Source organism: Aegilops tauschii, chromosome 4 (assembly GCF_002575655.3).
Source record: "Aegilops tauschii subsp. strangulata cultivar AL8/78 chromosome 4, Aet v6.0, whole genome shotgun sequence".
NCBI classification, from domain to species: Eukaryota; Viridiplantae; Streptophyta; class Magnoliopsida; order Poales; family Poaceae; genus Aegilops; species Aegilops tauschii.
Window position 1 is genome coordinate 309,787,518 of NC_053038.3, and position 15,083 is coordinate 309,802,600.

Below are 15,083 nucleotides of genomic sequence, written 5' to 3' on the forward strand. Positions count from 1 at the left end.
GTACATCGACCTCGTGTCAGTGTCAGCGTCAGCGGCGTCGCCCCTGACGCACACTACAGAGACGGGGCGGCGGCCTGCGCTAGCCTCGCCGGTGCCCAAGATCAAGAGGAAGACGCCGCCGTCCTCCTCCAGCGACTCCGACACGGTGAACGGGTAGCACGTCTCGTACTTGATGTTCTTCGCCGCGGGCCAGTAGTGATAGACGGACGCCTGCGTGAGGTGACGCACGAGGTCCGTCGGCGAGCCCCAAAACGGCACCGGTCACTCATAGCAGTAGACGAAGGGCTCCTTGGAGGCATCGACCAGGCCATCCATGAAACGAGAGTGGCTGTAGGGGACGGTTTAGTTTTGATATACGTATCACTAAAAATATCTTATGTTTCACTCCAAATATATTCTTTGGGCTGTTTTGATGAAGTAAGGGAGGAATGTGGTTGGTTTCAAGATACTAAGGGGTTTTGTGTAAACTAGAGCAGAGAAGTGGGAATTGTTGCAAAAGGCCACAACTTACATCACAGCCATTAGATGCAAATCTAATGGTCAGAAATGGCGGATGGCAGACACACCATCATCACCAACTGAGTCTTTTATAGGAGTAGGAGTAGAGAAAAAACCTAGTTGGTGATGATGGTGTGCCTGCCATATTATAATATAGACTGTCTGATCTATATCTGACGGATAGAAAGCAAACAATGACAATTTTACAAAAGATACCTGCACCTCTCTCCACATTTACAGATAAGGCCTTGCCTCGTTCATCCTTATCTCCCACAACCTCATTGCTGAGAAATTAAAAAAAGGAAGTCTCTGGAACAATCTGGCATGGTGGCCGCTACCGGCGCCGTCCATCCCCATGCCTCCGCCCAGTCCGACCACCAGTCACCACCATGCCCCACTCCTCCTCACCTTATCTATCATCTTTCTCGAGATATCATTTTTTCGATGAAATGGTCGACATACCATTTTTTGATAAAATTCTCAGGATATCATTAGTTTTTACACATGGGATTACTCCTGCATGGGTCAATCACAATTGGTGTTTTGTAAAAAATGCCACGTAGACACAGTCTTTGACCATTTTACAACTATGTTAGTATCATTGTTAGTGGTCAGCTAGTGCAAGTTATAGCCCCGGGTGTTTTAACCTTTTTTTTAGTGATGATATCTAGCGATTGTTTGCCACGAGCTCAATCCTGGCAAATCCCACGTAACCATCAGATTTCCATCCGACGGTGGCCTGTTTTTAAGCCATAGTATTTGACAAAACCGCCACCCTTACACACGTACTGTAACTGCGTCGCGGGCGTTTGCAACTGCCATGTCTCCCAGCGAACGTTTGCTAGGGATTGGAGTTAGCACCGATGGCGGTTCGTAGTTGTTCCACGCTCGGGCATTGAACTTTGTAACTATTTTAGATTAGAATATACTACTCCTCCAGTCCTACTCCACTGCTACTCTACTCAAGCAAGTTAGGGCATAGTAGTAGGTACTGTAGGGAGTACCAGTACTGTGATCACTCAAGCAAGTTGTCTGGCATTGATATGACCCTACGCTGCTGGTATGTGTCTCGTAAGTCAAGCGGCGTGTTGTAGTCATCATCACCTGTCCACTTCCCGCAGCACATATTCGCTTCTCCATCTTTGTCCGCACATAATCTCGTCCAATCTTCCATGCCCGCTAAGGCGCCTCCCCCTCGTCCGAAACCCAAGCACTAACAATGGCAGAACCGAGCAGCATCTGCCGAAAGAGTGGCTGGAATTCGCTCCCCACAGAGGTAATCAAGCTCATTGTTTCGCGTGTGGACAATCTCAGTACCATGCCGCTCATCGCGTGCTCGTCGGGGTTGTACCGTTTACTCAAAGCCCTCAGGCCGGAGCTTTTTAAGCCAGCTCCTTGCTTGCTGATGCCGCCTGATCTTCAGAAATGGCATGTCACACAGCATAATGATCGTAGGGTGGCGAGCATCAACCCCCTTGACTGCGATCCGATCCCCGTCACGCTCAACTACATTAACGGTATGTAATGGGTCGACATGAACACGTCTTGGATGGTGCTCGTCGACGGTCGCGGCAGCTGATGCTCGTGGAGGTCTACACCCGGCGATTGATCCCCCTTCCTTCGATTAACACTGCACTGCTTTGGCACGGCGGCCCAGAATACTTGGAATCTTACAGTAGCCAACATGATACCAAGTTTGATTTGCTCAAGGTTGTAATCTGCCAAGTGCCCACAAGATCTGCGAATTATAAAGACTTCAGGCTAATTGCGTTCTTCAACCGCGGTCTCGCCTATCTGATAGGTCACTGCGGTAAGTGGATAAATCTGCACGTCCATCGCAGGATCATACATCCTCCATGGTTCTCTGATGCCATTGAACACAAGGGCTTCATTTACGTTGTCGACTCCTTCTATGGCTGGACGTATTGCTAGCCTACTCTAGTCATCGCTACAAACGACTGTTACAGCAGTATGTTACTTTCCTATGATATCATGATGGCTTGCTTATATTACTGTCAACATTTACTGGAAAAAAATTCATGCTCATAACATGTTGTTCTTAAGATTGACTACATTAAGAGCCCTTTTTATTTGACTCCAACTTGATATGATGTTGTAGGCCGCTTGGTGTCCCTACCCTTCCTAATCCCAGAACCTTTCAAAGAAAAGCGGCATGGCAGTTGCAGGTGGTTCCTGGCTCGATCAGACAACGGCGAACGATTGATGATCGTTCGCACGTACCGGACGTGTTGTTTCGCGGAATACAATCACAGTCACTGCAAGGTCTTTGAGCAGGATTCCAGCTTCTCTTGGCCTTCAGGAATTTTTGACTGGAGGCTGGTAAGTAGCCTTGGTACACGCTCTCTATTTCTCGGACTGAATTATCTGATTAACTAGGAGATAACCGACGGCAAGGATCATGATGGCAGCGCCGTTTCGTTCATCAGGCAAAACTGTGTGTACACAGCATACCATGCGTCTCTGCATGCACCATACCCTGATATGTGCCGCCATGCTCTGCAGCCCAAAGTAGGAGAGAGGGTCGCAAGTATCAGACTTTGACCTGCTGGCTGGAGTTTCCCCCGTCAGGCACCCATCTGGTTCAAGCCGTCAGCCAATCTCTACAGCTTAATAAATAGTAACGTCTAACTGAGCTAGTTAGTTAGATGCGTACACTTAGTGTAGTAGGATGTTTATTTAGTTTGATGCATACACTTGTTCTTTTTTGGTAGCCCTTTTGTAATGATGGCTGATGTTTGATTTGGAAGAGAGAGCTGCGTCTTTACTCTTTTGGCCTGCTTACTGCTTCTGTTGCACCCCCAGCCCTGGTTGCTGCTGCTGCTATTTTCAATGTACAGTTAGTAGTATATTTCGTCTGTTGGTTGAATTAATGTGTTGTTAGAACGACAAACACAATGTTTTGGAAGTCGTTGCACGGTCCGATCCTTTAGTGCCCCGTACCGTGCGTAACGCATACTATTTTTTGTACGGAACACATTTTCCACTTGTTGATAACATGCAGCCCACTGATGAAGGCCCAATAGAGGAGCCCATAATTAACTGGAAGGGAGGCTCTCACATGAATCCGGCCCAGGTACATGCTCATGTTCCCCTAAACATAAATAAGTAAATAAATAAATAAAGCTAAATGCTCATGCACCAGTTCTTTAAATTCACGATTTAACAGGAGGATATTATTTCCTATGATAGTGTCGTTACATTCAGTCGATATTATTCTTAGGCAAAGATAGCGACCAGTCTTCTTTCTCCCACCATTTTCTTCCTGCAACCAGCGGACCCATGCAAATCGTAGTCAATGTCGTAAATAGTTCTGGTCCATTTTTATTTTTCAATAAGAATGTCCAACCCAGCCCAACACATTGGCGACAACACTAAATCCTCCGCCTTGGTGCGCTCACTGCGGCGCCGCCGTCCGGCCCTGTCAACATAGTGAATCGGGAGAGGACTGTAGTTGTGAGTATGACAGTATGGACCCACCAGGTCCACTCCCGAACACAAGCAAGCGCCTCTTTTACTACTCAGATGCACCCCTCGTTTTTGTACTCTAATCCACCCTGCTGATATCTGGGACCCACATCATTTTCAACGTATAGTCAATTAATGATAGAATTGCACAACTTATTTTTTGAGTAGTAATTTGGAGGAGCAGGCTATAAACTGGGTAGTGCGGTCTCTGCGGCCCGTCTAACAACATGACCAGCCCAGCAGTTTTTTCTTTGCGAAAATAGGTAGCCCAATATTTATTTTTGAAGAATACCCAAGCTAGGCCTATTTGTTTTCTCCGACTTACTGGGCTGCAAATCTTTCAAGACGAGGAGGGATGCATTCCGGCCTGGCCAAAGAGTATGGTCAGTGTCTGTTAAAAGTAATATCAAAGGGGTTGAAAATTCCAAAAACATTATAGCAAATGGGAAATCAGTTTCCTTTTTTGTTTTTGTTCTTCACTGATATTTTATATTTCATTGGATTTAACATGACATAGTACTAATTTATTTTTAAATTTGTTTTAGTATGGCTACTATTTTTTGGATTAAGAATATTTTGTTCCCCAGCAAAAATTTGCGAATTTTCAAAATTTCGCACATATTTAGTTCAATTTTTTAACCCTGGTACTGACCAGAAAATGGGTAGCAATTCTAAAAATGGAAAATGGGCTGCAATAAATTCCATATGAATTAGAAAATGAGTAAAAATTATAAAAAATAATAGCAAATGGGTTGTACACGCCATAGATTTCGAGGCTGACTTGTTTACGCAAGGCTTTGTCAGTCAACACACGATTCTAGCAGCAGTGACTGTTGGATGTCCATCCAACGGCCGACGGGCTTCTTCAATCTCTGGTCTTCCTGCTCCAGCCGCCTAAACTAGCGTCGGCGGGACTGCCTGCTCCCACCTCTTGTGGCCCGCTGTGATGATGCGCAGGCTTCACCGGCCCACCCTACTCCCTCCGCTGGCCTGGCCGCACGCAATCAACTGCCTCCTTATTACGCGAAAAAAATGATTCCTCCCACTAACATCTGGGGCGCACCGGTTGGGAGGCTGACCTGTGGGTCTACTAAGTTGACGCGTACGCAGGGCTTGTCAACTTAGTCAACAAATGATTCTAGCAGCAGTGACCATTGGATTTGAATCGAACGGTCCTGCTGCTTCTTCAATCGCTGCTCTTCTTCCACCAGCGGCCCAAACCAGCGCCGGCGAGGCCACCTGCTCCTGCCTCCCGTGGCCGGCTGTGCTACCGCGGAAGCCTCCCCGCCCCCTACTACTCCCACCGCTGGCCAGGCCCTGCGGCGACGGCAGCCTCACACCGCAGCCGAACCAGTGAACCCTCGTACTCCTCTCCGCGTGGGCATCCACTGCCGCGTCTTCCCCGGCCCCGCGCCGTCCCCTTCCTAGGCCTCGCCGTCCACCGCCCTGGTGCTCTCGGTGCGGTGTGGTCAATGTGGTCAAGGAATGACTTCCATCGGAAGAGTACTGTACGTGGAGAGGCTGACAGTTGGGTCCACGGCCGTAGCAAGGAAGTGCCTCCTTATTATGCGCAAAAAAATTATTCCTCCACCTAACAGCAGGGACCCACCAGACGGGCCACCGTATTTCATGAAAAAAACGTTTCCCCCCTGACTGCTGGGATCCACCAGCTACATCTTCGCACGCAAGGAAGTGCCTGACAGTCGAGACCCACCTAGTCGAAGTGTACGTAGTGATGTCATTCCGGTCGCGAACGAGTACATACATACTGGTCGATGTAGAGGCGCGCACGTGTGGTAGTAGAGGCGCACACGTAGCATGTACACGTACGTACAGCGGCCAGGGTGCAAGAAAGTAAATACGACCACGTACGTACATACGGGCGGGGTCTCGAATGCCTACTCACGCATACGTACGGCCAGGGCTCGTGTACATGGCTGGGTCGAAACGGAGAAACTGCATCGTCGTCGTGTTCATGGGGAGCCAACCGCCTGGGTCGAAACGGAATGCGTCATTGTGTTCATCGGGAGCCAACCGGCTTGGACGGAACAGCCGATGGAAATGAGGCCTGGCGTACCGCAGAACGAAGGAAATGGCCTGGTGTTCGACCGGCCATGGTCGAAACGAGATTCCGTTCATCGGGAGGGGTCTGGCGTACCGCAAAACGGAGGAAACGGACTTCTGTTGGACCTCCTACGGTCGAAATGGGTCCTGTTGACCGGGAGGGGTGTGGCGTACCGCAAAATGGAGGAAACGGACTTGTGTTGGAGTGCTACGGTCGAAACGGGGGTCCTGTTCATCGGGAGGGGTGTGGTGTACCGCAAAACGGGACTCCACGGGATACTGTTCATCTCCACCGTCGACCTCCTCAAGCCTCCACGGGCTACTGTTCATCCGCCGTCGACCTCCTCCAGCCTCCACCTGCGACTGTTCATCCACAGGCTCCTGTTCATCCAGCCTCCACCGCGCGCTCCTTCACCGGCTACTGTTCAACCAGCCCTCTCCACGAGGGTCCTGTTCAACCACCACTCCACGGGCTACTATTCATCCAGCCCTCCACCGGCTACTGTTCAACCAGCCCTCCACTAGCTACTGTTCAACCAGCCCTCCACGGGTTCCTGTTCATCCAGCCCTCCACGGGGTCCTGTTCATCCACCGGCTCGATCGATCGGGGTACTGTTCATCCAGCGGCAACGGCCTCTACTACCACGGGTTCCTGCTCATCCAACCCCCACCGGGAACTGTTCATCCAAACCTCCCCAACAATGCTCACTGTTCATCCAGAGGCAGGATCGATCGGCTTCAGTTAGCAGCAGTAGCGAAGGAATCGCTTGATCGGGTTCAGTTAACAGCCATCGATCGATCGCTCGGGTTCAGTAACGCGTAGCCTGCAGTGCAATCACTCGGGTTCAGTTAGAGCCCAACGCCTCGCTCGGGTTCAGTTAGAGCGCAACGCCTCGCACACACGCGCGTACGTACGAGAGAAACGCGCATCGCTTGGCCCCCGACCACCCACCATAACCGGGAACTCCCCGATATTTTTCTCGCCCTCGCTTGTACCATGGTTTTTTCCATCATGGACGGCCCAAAGAATGTCATGCAGCTACGTCTCCGACCCGCCCAGGACGAAAAGCCCATTTCTGTCATGATTTTCTGTCATAGAAGTAGGATCCCACCACATCTATGATGATACCGGGTTTTGTCACAATTATCGTCATAGAAGTGTCATAAGTATGACAGGGAAAAAAATTCGTTCGGCCCAAAATGTCATGGATGTGTCTTTTTTTGTAGTGTATACAACTCTTCTTTAAGATATCCATTAAGGAATGCAGTTTTGACATCCATTTGTCAAATTTCATAATCATAAAATGCGGCAATTGCTAACATGATTCGGACGAACTTAAGCATCGCTACGGGTGAGAATGTCTCATTGTAGTCAACTCCTTGAACTTGTCGAAAACCTTTCGCAACAAGTCGAGATTTGTAGACAGTAATATTACCGTCAGCGTCAGTCTTCTTCTTGAAGATCCATTTATTCTCTATGGCTTGCCGATCATCGGGCAAGTCAACCAAAGTCCACACTTTGCTCTCATACATGGATCCCATCTCAGATTTCATGGCCTCAAGCCATTTAGCGGAATCTGGGCTAATCATCGCTTCCTCATAGTTTGTAGGTTCACCATGGTCAAGTAACATGACCTCCAGAACAGGATTACCGTACCACTCTGGTGCGGATCTTACTCTGGTTGACCTACGAGGTTTGGTAGTAACTTGATCAGAAGTTTCATGATCATCATCATTAGCTTCCTCACTTACTGGTGTAGGAATCACTGGAACTGATTTCTGTGATGAACTACTTTCCAATAAGGGAGCAGGTATAGTTACCTCATCAAGTTCTACTTTCCTCCCACTCACTTCTTTCGAGAGAAACTCCTTCTCTAGAAAGGATCCATTCTTAGCAACGAATATCTTGCCTTCGGATCTGTGATAGAAGGTGTACCCAACAGTCTCCTTTGGATATCCTATGAAGACACATTTCTCCGATCTGGGTTCGAGCTTATCAGGTTGAAGCTTTTTCACATAAGCATCGCAGCCCCAAACTTTAAGAAACGACAACTTGGGTTTCTTGCCAAACGATAGTTCATATGGTGTCGTCTCAACGGATTTAGATGGTGCCCTATTTAACGTGAATGCGGCCGTCTCTAAAGCATAACCCCAAAACGATAGCGGTAAATCAGTAAGAGACATCATAGATCGCACCATATCTAATAAAGTAGGATTACGACGTTTGGACACACCATTACGCTCTGGTGTTCCGGGTGGCGTGAGTTGCGAAACTATTGCGCATTGTTTCAAATGAAGACCAAACTCATAACTCAAATATTCTCCTCCACGATCAGATCGTAGAAACTTTATTTTCTTGTTACGATGACTTTCCACTTCACTCTGAAATTCTTTGAACTTTTCAAATGTTTCAGACTTATGTTTCATCAAGTAGATATACCCATATCTACTTAAATCATCCGTGAAGGTCAGAAAATAACGATACCCGCCGCAAGCATCAACACTCATCGGACCACATACATCAGTATGTATTATTTCCAACAAGTCTGTTGCTCGCTCCATTGTTCCGGAGAACGGAGTCTTAGTCATCTTGCCCATGAGGCATGGTTTGCAAGCATCAAGTGATTCATAATCAAGTGATTCCAAAAGCCCATCAGCATGGAGTTTCTTTATGCGCTTTACACCAATATGACCTAAACGGCAGTGCCACAAATAAGTTGCACTATCATTATTAAACTTATATCTTTTGGCTTCAATACTATGAATATGTGTATCACTACTATCAAGATTTAGTAAAAATAGACCACTCATCAAGGGTGCATGACCATAAAAGATATTACTCATATAAATAGAACAACCATTATTCTCTGATTTAAATGAATAACTGTCTCGCATCAAACAAGATCTAGATAGAATGTTCATGCTTAACGCTAGCACCAAATAACAATTATTCACGTATAAAACTAATCCCGAAGGTAGATGTAGAGGTAGCGTGTCGTGGGCGATCACATCGACTTTGGAACAATTTCCCACATGCATCGTCACCTCATCCTTAGCCAATCTTCGCTTAATCCATAGCCCCTGTTTCGAGTTGCAAATATTAGCAACAGAACCAGTATCAAATACCCAGGCGCTACTGCGAGCATTAGTAAGGTACACATCAATAGCATGTATATCAAATATACCTTTCACTTACCATCCTTCTTTTCCGCCAAATACTTGGGGCAGTTCCGCTTCCAGTGACCAGTCCCTTTGCAGTAGAAGCACTCAGTTTCAGGCTTAGGTCCAGACTTGGGCTTCTTCACTTAAGCAGCATGTTGCTTGCCGTTCTTCTTGAAGTTCCCCTTCTTCCCTTTACCCTTTTTCTTGAAACTAGTGGTCTTGTTGACCATCAACACTTGATGCTCCTTCTTGATTTCTACCTCCGCAGCCTTTAGCATTGCGAAGAGCTCGGGAATCGTCTTATCCATCCCTTGCATATTATAGTTCATCACGAAGCTCTTGTATCTTGGTGGCAGTGATTGAAGAACTCTGTCAATGACACTATCAACCGGAAGATTAACTCCCAGCTGAGTCAAGTGATTGTGGTACCCAGACATTCTGAGTATATTCTCACTGACAGAACTATTCTCCTCCATTTTGCAGCTGTAGAACTTATTGGAGACTTCATATCTCTCAATCCGGGCATTTGCTTGAAATATTAACTTCAACTCTTGGAACATCTCATATGCTCCATGACGTTCAAAACATCGTTGAAGTCCTGGTTCTAAGCCGTAAAGCATGGCACACTGAACTATTGAGTAGTCATCAGCTTGCTCTGCCAGGTGTTCATAACATCTGGTGTTGCTCCTGCAGCGGGTTTGGCACCTAGCGGTGCTTCCAGGACGTAATTCTTCCGTGCAACAATGAGGATAATCCTCAAGTTACGGACCCAGTCCGTGTAGTTGCTACCATCATCTTTCAACTTAGCTTTCTCTAGGAACGCATTAAAATTCAACAGAACAGTAGCACGGGCCATTTATCTACAACAACATAGACATGCAAAATACTATCAGGTACTAAGTTCATGATAAATTAAAGTTCAATTAATCATATTACTTAAGAACTCCCACTTAGATAGACATCCCTCTAATCATCTAAGTGATCACGTGATCCATATCAACTAAACTATGTCCGATCATCACGTGAGATGGAGTAGTTTTCAATGGTGAACATCACTATGTTGATCATATCTACTATATGGTTCACGCGCGACCTTTCGGTCTTAGTGTTCCGAGGCCATATATGCATATGCTAGGCTCGTCAAGTTTAACCCGAGTACTCTGCATGTGCAAAACTGGCTTGCACCCTTTGTATGTGAACGTAGAGCTTATCACACCCGTTCATCACGTGGTGTCTCGGCACGACGAACTGTAGCAACGGTGCATACTCAGGGAGAACACTTGTACCTTGAAATTTAGTGAGATATCATCTTATAATGCTACCGCCGTACTAAGAAAAATAAGATGCATAAAGGATAAACATCACATGCAATCAATATAAGTGATATGATATGGCCATCATCATCTTGTGCCTTTGATCTCCATCTCCAAAGCATCGTCATGATCACCATCGTCACTGGCTTGACACCTTGATCTCCATCGAAGCATCGTTGTCGTCTCGCCAACTATTGCTTCTACGACTATCGCTACCGCTTAGTGATAAAGTAAAGCAATTGCATGGCGATTGCGTTTCATACAATAAAGCGACAACCATATGGCTCCTGCCAGTTGCCGATAACTGTTACAAAACATGATCATCTCATACAACAAATTATATATCATCACGTCTTGACCATATCACATCACAGCAAGCCCTGCAAAAACAAGTTAGACGTCCTCTACTTTGTTATTGCAAGTTTTACGTGGCTGCTACGGGCTTCTAGCAAGAACCGTTCTTACCTACGCATCAAAAACCACAATGATTTTTCGTCAAGTTTGCTGTTTTAACCTTCAACAAGGACTGGGCGTAGTCACACTCGATTCAACTAAAGTTGGAGAAACAAACACCCACTAGCCACCTGTGTGCGAAGCACGGCGGTAGAACTAGTCTCTTGAACGCGGTCATGTAATGTCGGTCTGGGCCGCTTCATCCAACAATACCGCCGAATCAAAGTATGACATGCTGGTAAGCAGTATGACTATTATCGCCCACAACTCTTTGTGTTCTACTCGTGCATATAACATCTACGCATAGACCTGGCTCGGATGCCACTGTTGGGGAACGTAGTATTTCAAAAAAAAATCCTACGATCACACAAGATCTATCTAGGAGAAGCATAGCAACGAGCGGGGAGAGTGTGTCCACGTACCCTCATAGACTGAAAGCGGAAGCATTAAGTAACGCGGTTGATGTAGTCGAACGTCTTCGCGATCGAACCAATCAAGCACCGAACGCACGGCACCTCCGCGATCTGCACACGTACAGCTCGATGACGTCCCTCGTACTCTTGATCCAGCTGAGGCCGAGGGAGAGTTTCGTCAGCACGACGGTGTGGTGACGGTGATGATGAAGTTACCGGCGCAAGGCTTCGCCTAAGCACTGCAACGATATGACCGAGGTGTGTTTCTGTGGAGGGGGGCACCGCACACGGCTAAGAGAAACTTTGGTGTGCCCTTGGGGTGCCCCCTCCCACGTATATAAAGGGGGAGGGAGGAGGAGGCCGGCCAAGGGGAGGAGGCGCGCCAAGGGGGGCAATCCTACTCCAAGTAGGATTCGGCCCCCCCCTTTCCTATTCCAACTAGGAGAAGGGGGAAGGAGAGGGAGGAGAGAAGGAAAGGGGGGCAGCCCCCTAGTCCAATTCGGTTTGGGCTAGGGGGGCGCCACCTCTTGGCCTTCCTCCTCTCTTCCACTACTAGGCCCATGAGGCCCAATAACCCCCCGGGGGGTTCCGGTAACCCCCTGGTACTCCGGTAAATACTCGATACACCTTGGAACCATTCCGGTGTTCGAATATAGTCATCCAATATATCAATCTTTATGTCTCGACCATTTCGAGACTCCTCGTCATGTCCGTGATCTCATCCGGGACTCCGAAATACCTTCGGTACATCAAAACACATAAACTCATAATACTGATCGTCATCGAACGTTAAGCGTGCTGACCCTACGGGTCCGAGAACTATGTAAACATGGCCGAGACTCATCTCTGGTCAATAACCAATAGCGGAACCTGGATGCTCATATTGGCTCCTACATATTCTACGAAGATCTTTATCGGTCAAACCGCATAACAACATACGTTGTTCCCTTTGTCATCGGTATGTTACTTGCCCGAGATTCGATCGTCAGTATCAACATACCTAGTTCAATCTCATTACCGGCAAGTCTCTTTACTCGTTCCGTAATGCATCATCCTGTAACTAACTCATTAGTTACATTGCTTGCAAGGCTTATAGTGATGTGCATTACCGAGAGGGCCCAAAGATACCTCTCCGACAATCGGAGTGACAAATCCTAATCTCGATCTATGCCAACTCAGCAAACACCATCGGTATTCGGGAGTTGCATAATCTCATAGTCATAGGAACATATATAAGTCATGAAGAAAGCAATAGCAATAAACTAAACGATCATAGTGCTAAGCTAACGGATGAGTCAAGTCAATCACATCATTCTCTAATGATGTGATCCCGTTCATCGAATGACAATTCATGTCTATGGCTAGGAAATTTAACCATCTTTGATTAACGAGCTAGTCAAGTAGAGGCATACTAGTGACACTCTGTTTGTCTATGTATTCACACATGTACTAAGTTTCCGGTTAATACAATTCTAGCATGAATAATAAACATTTATCATGATATAAGGAAATATAAATAACAACTTTATTATTGCCTCTAGGGCATATTTCCTTCAGGTTGAGATCCGATGAATTGTGGATTTATGATCAGATTATCTATGAATATTATTTGAGTCTTTTCTGAACTCTCTTATGCATGAATGAGATAGCTTAGTAATACTCTTCGATCTACTCCCTCTGTTCCAAATTATCGATTTGGTTTGGCCTACTAGATTGGTTTTTCTTGCAATGGGAGAAGTGCTTTGTGATGTGTTCAATCTTGTGGTGTCCTCTTCTAGTGACAGAAGGGACAGCGAGGCACGTATTGTATTGTTGCCATTAAGGATAAAAGGATAGGGTTTATACCATATTGCTTGAGTTTATCCCTCTACATCATGTCATCTTGCTTAAGGCGTTACTCTGTTCTTATGAACTTAATACTCTAGATGCAGGCAGGAGCCGGTCGATGTGTGGAGTAATAGTAGTAGATGCAGGCAGGAGTCGGTCTACTTATCACAGACGTGATGCCTATATTCATGATCATTTCCTTAGATATCGTCATAACTTTTCGCTTTTCTATCAATTGCTCAACAGTAATTTGTTTACCCACCGTAAGCTTTCTTCGAGAGAGAAGCCTCTAGTGAAACCTATGGCCCCTGGGTCTATTTTCCACCATATTATTTTCAGATCTATAAAACTAAAAATCCAAAAATATCTTGCTGCAATTTATTTATATTTACTTTTTTTTATTTACTTATCTTTTATATCTATCTCATTAGATCTCACTCTTGCAAGTGACCGTGAAGGGATTGACAACCCCTTTTCCGCGTTGTGTGCAAGTGTTTGTTAGTTTTTGCAGGTGCATATATTGGGGACTTGCTTGTGCCTCCTACTGGATTGATACCTTGGTTCTTAACTGAGGAAAATACTTATCTCTACTTTGCTGCATCACCCTTTTCTCTTCAAGGGAAAAATCAATGCAAGCTCAAGAAGTAGCACACGTCTATAACAAGCTTAACGGCTAACTCCACGAGTCGTGCCGAGTTTGGATTCGAGCTCATTATGTTAATGAGTCGAGCCGAGATAACTCGTTGTGTTAATGAGTCAAGCTGAGATAACTTGTTATGTTAACGGGCCAAACCAAGTTGGCTCAACTCGACTCGAATTCCACCCCTAGTCTATGAGATACGACAATTTCTAGGAAGCTCATGGACGGGCAGGAGTATGACTAATATGCTCCACCCGCAGGGTTAGCTTTCAGTAGCCTAGTACCAGTATGACAATGGATGAAACTTCTGAACATCAAACCCACAGTTCAAGGTATAGTCCTTTTGTTTAGTTGTGAAGAAGTCTAATTATTTGCTCTAGATGGATGTTCAACCTTAACCGGTCTTCACTGGAAATTCTCGTATCAAAACATTGTTTGGAGCAAAGGACATACTAATGTGCCTCGAGAACTGTGGAGGATTGTTGAATTATAGATGGGCCTTGGGCACATATAACAATAATAATTCCTGATTAATCTCCAAGGCTCATGTAAGTGCATGACACAGTGGAATGTTTCGTACCACCTCACAAGTAGAGGAGAGCTGAGATCCCTTTATAAGGGTTTCTCTTTTACATGCTATTGGAGCTTGAGAAGATGAATGGTACACTTGCGCTCCTCCTCCGCCGCCCACCTCACAACGCCTCCCCTCCCCCGCGCATATCGTGTTTCATGAATGAGCTGAGCCGAGCTCAGTCCTATGTAATACTTTGCATTTTATTTTTGCCGTCGGGAATGGTTAATTAATCAGAGATTAATTACGAGTTGCTAATAGATGTGTCACTGTCCATGACGTTGGATCCCGAGCTGTTTGCCGGCTCATTCGTGGGCCTAAGCCTAGGCCCACGACTCACTTGGCAACCCCCGCCGATACAGTCAGTTCCTCTCGCGCATAACCCTAGCCATCATCTACTATTCCACTAATTGTTGCTGCTTCCGGCGATACCATCCCGTCGATTGTGTGCACGACCGTTTGAGAGAGCAGGCCTCCGGAACCCTATCCTTTGCAATCCTGCACCGGGAGAAGCGCAATAAGGTTTTTGGGGAGCGTCTCGGCCCGTTTTCATCTCCGTCCTCGACTTCTACTAGTTGCTCGACACCGGTGCCATGGCCGCCGCTACCGCCAAGAAGAAGGACGCGAACAAGGCCGCAACCACTTCCCGTGCGCGG